The 6,000-nt window shown below is 43.1% G+C and overlaps 1 protein-coding gene across 2 annotated transcripts in view; it reads right to left on the minus strand.

The window, feature by feature from the left end:
* The window catches only part of LOC106581657 (melanophilin), a 155,655-nt gene extending 150,126 nt beyond the window's left edge, over positions 1-5,529 (minus strand). For both annotated transcript variants that reach the window (XM_014163857.3, XM_014163856.3), the window contains exon 1: positions 5,443-5,529. The gene's annotated coding sequence lies outside the window, so the exon portion shown is untranslated. The remainder of the gene's footprint in view (positions 1-5,442) is intronic.
* Between the last annotated feature and the right edge of the window lie 471 nt (positions 5,530-6,000).

The following is a 6,000-nucleotide window of genomic DNA, read 5'->3' on the forward strand; positions in this document are numbered from 1 at the left end:
GTCGAGGATCGGTAGGATGGTCAGTTTTACGAGCGTATGTTTGACAGCATGAGTGAAGGAGTCTTTGTTGCGGAATAGGAAGCCGATTCTAGATTTAATTTTGGATTGGAGATGTTTAATGTGAGTCTGGAAGGAGAGTTTACAGTCTAACAGACACCTAGGTATTTGTAGTTGTCCACATATTCTAAGTCAGAACCGTCCAGAGTAGTGATGCTGGACCGGCGGGCAGCGAACGGTTGAAGAGCATGCATTTAGTTTTACTTGCATTTAAGAGCAGTTGGAGGCCACGGAAGGAGAGATGTATGGCACTGAAGCTCATCTGGAGGTTAGTTAACACAGTGTCCAAAGAAGGGCCAGAGGTATACAGAATGGTGTCGTCTGCATAGAGGTGGATCAAAGAATCACCAGCAGCGAGAGGGACATCATTAATGTATACAGAGAAGAGAGTCGGCCCGAGAATTGAACCCTGTGGCACCCCCATAGAGACTGCCAGAGGTTCGGACAACAGGCCCTCCGATTTGACATACTGAACTCTATCGGAGAAGTCGTTGGTGAACCAAGTGAGGCAATCATTTGAGAAACCAAGGCTGTTGAGTCTGCCAATAAGAATGTTGTGATTGACAGAGTCGAAAGCCTTAGCCAGGTCGATGAATACAGCTGCACAGTATTGTCTCTTATCGATGGCGGTTATGATATCGTTTAGGACCTTGAGCATGGCTGAGGTGCACCCATTACCAGCTCTGAAACCAGATTGCGTAGCGGAGAAGGTACAGTGAGATTCGAAATGGTCGGTAATCTGTTTGTTAACTTGGCTTTCAAAGACCTTAGAATGACGTGATCATTGTGCCACCTAAACTGCTGTGAAATACAGTATCTTTTCCATAACCAAAAATATAGCTTTTTCAGTGGTTTGAAGCTGGTGTACAAAACCAAAAGTAAAAGAAGCAAAAAAACGAATCTTAAACACCGGAATCATAGAAACAGTTCTACCGCTTATTAGACCTACTTTTAATAAGAATGACAGATCTGTAACTACCATTTCTATGTGAATTTGGTTGGGTCGTCCAAAAAGTTACATATTGCAGTTTTAATGTAATCCAAGGGATTTTGATACATTTTTCAGATTTTCTTTGACAGAGGGGAACCCACATATTTACATTTACATTTAAGTCATTTAGCAGACGCTCTTATCCAGAGCGACTTACAAATTGGTGCATTCACCTTATGATATCCAGTGGAACAACCACTTTACAATAGGGCATCTAAATCTTTTAAGGGGGGGGGGGGGGGGGTTAGAAGGATTACTTTATCCTATCCTAGGTATTCCTTAAAGAGGTGGGGTTTCAGGTGTCTCCGGAAGGTGGTGATTGACTCCGCTGTCCTGGCGTCGTGAGGGAGCTTGTTCCACCATTGGGGTGCCAGAGCAGCGAACAGTTTTGACTGGGCTGAGCGGGAACTGTGCTTCCTCAGAGGTAGGGGGGCCAGCAGGCCAGAGGTGGATGAACGCAGAGCCCTTGTTTGGGTGTAGGGCCTGATCAGAGCCTGAAGGTATGGAGGTGCCGTTCCCTTCACAGCTCCGTAGGCAATCACCATGGTCTTGTAGCGGATGCGAGCTTCAACTGGAAGCCAGTGGAGAGAGCGGAGGAGCGGGGTGACGTGAGAGAACTTGGGAAGGTTGAACACCAGACGGGCTGCGGCGTTCTGGATGAGTTGTATGGGTTTAATGGCACAGGCAGGGAGCCCAGCCAACAGCGAGTTGCAGTAATCCAGACGGGAGATGACAAGTGCCTGGATTAGGACCTGCGTCGCTTCCTGTGTGAGGCAGGGTCGTACTTTGCGAATGTTGTAGAGCATGAACCTACAGGATCGGGTCACCGCCTTGATGTTAGTGGAGAACGACAGGGTGTTGTCCAGGATCACGCCAAGGTTCTTAGCACTCTGGGAGGAGGACACAAGGGAGTTGTCAACTGTGATGGCGAGATCATGGAACGGGCAGTCCTTCCCCGGGAGGAAGAGCAGCTCCGTCTTGCCGAGGTTCAGCTTGAGGTGGTGATCCGTCATCCACACTGATATGTCTGACAGACATGCAGAGATGCGATTCGCCGCCTGGTTATCAGAAGGGGGAAAGGAGAAGATTAATTGTGTGTCGTCTGCATAGCAATGATAGGAGAGACCATGTGAGGATATGACAGAGCCAAGTGACTTGGTGTATAGCGAGAATAGGAGAGGGCCTAGAACAGAGCCCTGGGGGACACCAGTGGTGAGAGCGCATGGTGCGGAGACAGATTCTCGCCACGCCACCTGGTAGGAGCGACCTGTCAGGTAGGACGCAATCCAAGCATGGGCCGCGCCGGAGATGCCCAACCCACATTCACCCACATTCACAAAAAAATATTAAATTCACATGAGATAACATCAGGATCACTATAGGTATACTTTGTTCCATCAACTGTAACTATTTGTGGGCTAGCTAGTTAGCTAGCTAGGTAGCTAGCAGGTGGGGGCAGTTGACTCGTGGAGAAACACATGCACGTATGTATGAAACATGAAATACATTGTGACCAAGTATTTTCTTGCAAGTTGTGACCTTTTTATTTTGTTAAAGGGATAGTTCATCCAATTTACAAAATTACATACAGTGTATTCACACCCCTTTACTTTTTCCACACTTTGTTGTGTTACAGTCTGAATTGAAAATTGAGATTTTGTGTCACTGCTCTGCACACAATACCCCATAATGCCAAAGTGGAATTATGTTTTTAGAAATGTTACTACTTAATAAAAAATGAAAAGCTGAAATGTCTTGCGTCAATAAATATTCAACCCCTTTGTTATGGCAAGCCTAAATACGTTCAGGAGTACAAATGTGCTTAACAAGTCACATAATACATTGCATGGACTGTGTGCAATAAGTGTTTAACATGAATGACTGCCTCATTCCTGTACCCCACACATACAATGATCTGTAAGGTCCCCCAGTTGAGCAGTGAAAGTCAAGCAGGTAATTGCAAACACAGATTCAACCACAAAGACCCTGGAGGTTTTCCAATGCCTCTCAAAGAAGGGCACCTATTGGTAAATGGGTAAAAAAGAAGACTTTGAATATCCCTTTGACCATGGTGAAGAAAATATGGATGGTGTATCAATAACCCAGTCACTACAAAGATACTGTTGTCCTTCCTAACTCAGTTGCCGGAGAGGAAGGAAACCACTCAGGGATATCCCAATGAGGCCAATGGTGACTTTAAAACAGTTACAGGGTTTAATGGATGTGATAGGAGAAAATTGAGGATGGATCAACAACATTGTGGTTACTTCACAATACTAACCCAAATGACAGCGTGAAAAGAAGGAAGCCTGTATAGAATACAAATATTCCAAAGCATGCATCCTGTTTGGAATAAGGCACTAAAGTAAAACTGCAAAGAAATTTGAATACAAAGCATTGTGTTTGGGGCAAAACCAACACAATAGATCACTGACTACCACTCTTCAAACATGGTGGTGGCTGGATCATATTATAGGTATGCTTGTCATAGACAAGGTCTGTGGATTTTTTTTTTTATCCCCAATTTCCATCTTGTCTCCCGAACGTCCTCTGAAACATTACCCACCAAACCGCGCTTCTTAACACCCGCCCACCTAACCCGTTCGCCAGCTGCACCAATTTGTCGGAGGAAACACCGTTCAACTGATAACCTAAGTCAGCCTGCAGGCGCTCGGCCAGCCACAAGAAGTCGCTAGAGCACGATGAGCCAAGTAAATCCCCCCCCCCCCGGCAAAACCCTTCCCTATTTCGGACGATTCTGGGCCAATTGTGCACCGCCCTATAGGACTCCCGATCACGGCCAGTTGCGATACAGCCTGGGATCAAACCCGGGTCTGTAGTGACACCTCTAGCAGTGAGATGCAGTGCCTTAAACTGCTGTGTCAACCAAGAGGCCCTAGTGAGTGTTTTTATTTTAATAAACTGAATAGAGCACAGGCAAAATTGTAGAGGAAAACCTGCTTCAGTCTGCTTTCCAACAGACACTGGGAGACAAATTCACCTTTCAGCAGGACAATAACCTAAAACACAAGGCCACATCTACACTGGAGTTGCTTACTCCCTGCCAAAGGTGATTCTAACAGTATTGACTCAGGGATGTGAACACTTATATAAATAAGATATTTCTGTATTTCATTTTCAATATATTACCAAAAAATGTCTATATTCAAATTGTTGCACATCATGTTCAAAACATCTATACGTGTCTTTGTTGAGCTTCACAATCAATTGTAGATACTTTTGGATGATTTGGGTATGATGCGCAAAAAATGCTATTATCAGTCACATGACATGAATGGGATTTGTGCCACAAATGCTAAAATGTTAGCATGTGGAAACGGTGCCAGGGAAACGAAACCATAGCATGGATTGCTGTCATACTTTGTCGAAAGACTAAAGGGCAAGGAAATTAATGTAATTTTGTAATTTGGGTGAACTAGCAAGCTGGTCGCATTGGTGAACCCATGCTATTACTTAGCTATCCGTCTAGCGCGGCATTTATTTATTTTTTTATTTTTTTAAAGATTGTAGAAGATGGGTAAAATAAGTATTAAACGATATCACAACATGCTTCAGTCATATCATATATTTATCAATATTGGTGCCCAACACTAATCATCACACCTCATTCCCCTATATTTTTTAAATACTATTTTACTCCATGATTCTGTTTGTGGTGAAAGGTTCCTCTGTCTGCTGCGCCAGCACTATCATGTGACCTAGCATTGGCACAACTCAGAACCATCACATCACTCTCCAGTGGAGCAGATTATAGCCAGTCTGTCTGGACTCCATGCAATTTAGCCTGTGCACATTTTCCCAGACATCTCAATACATGTATTGAGATAAGCTGAAAATGAGGTAACTTGCCCTCATGCCCACAGACAGACAAGCCATTGTGTGAGGGCAAACAAGCATACTTTGTCACACCAATAATAATGGTTTCCACACTGGGCCGTGCAGCAGAATGTAACAGGTGTATAGGCTAAATGTGCTCAGTATTCACTGTTTGCAAAACTTGAGGTGAACATATATTTGCACTTATAGGAAATTAGTCATTATAAACTATACTCAATCTCTCAAAATACAATTTGGCTAAATGCCGCATAAACCGCGTTTATCAGTGAATTAATATTTATTGGGGCAAGAATGCACAGCTATCAAAAAAAAATACAATGGTGCAGACAATCTGGAAAGTTATTCAAGAAAAGGAATACTGAAACGACTCAAAACAGGGACCTTATCACGCCATCCCTCATGTTACATTTGGGAATGTAGAAGGCAAAAGGTATTAACCTATTTTACTTCAGGGCCATTACTATAGGCCTATACTTCTACAAAGTGGTAATGTAGCCTATTATTAGCACAGTAACGCTGTAAAATATTACACTTACCTTGACCTGCGCGCTAACTTCGTTCGTAGCCTTCCCTGTGGCACATTCCCTTGAGAGAACTTGACAGACCGACTGCATAAGGGCGCAAATCCAGAAATGTTAATCACATGTCTTGTTAACAAGAGAGAAGAAAGTCTCCGCCTCCCTGCCCTAACTTGATAAAGTCAGACTGAATAATACGCAATAAATCCTTATTTGAATTTGTATGATGTTGATTGCTATTTGAATTTGTCTCTATTGTCGACATAAGACGTAGGCCCTATTAAGCCATAATAAGCCTTAAATAAATATAAATGATATGAAAAACTTTTCCTAAAAGTTATTCATATTGATTCAGTTTAGACAATCGATTAGGAAGTATGGCCAATAATATAATAGATTTGGGCCATGAGTATATTTATTTAAACTTGTATTTATCCTTTATGTAACCAAGGAGGTAACAATTGAGATTGACATCTCTTTTTCAAGTCCGAGTGGGAGTGAGTGTGTGGTATTAGTGATTGTGCTTCAGTACAATGTGTCAAAGGGTTGGGACTGTTTCCCTCATTGGCATTTCAA

The sequence above is a fragment of the Salmo salar genome, chromosome 21 (assembly GCF_965601325.2).
Source record: "Salmo salar chromosome 21, fSalSal1, whole genome shotgun sequence".
Lineage (NCBI taxonomy): Eukaryota > Metazoa > Chordata > Actinopteri > Salmoniformes > Salmonidae > Salmo > Salmo salar.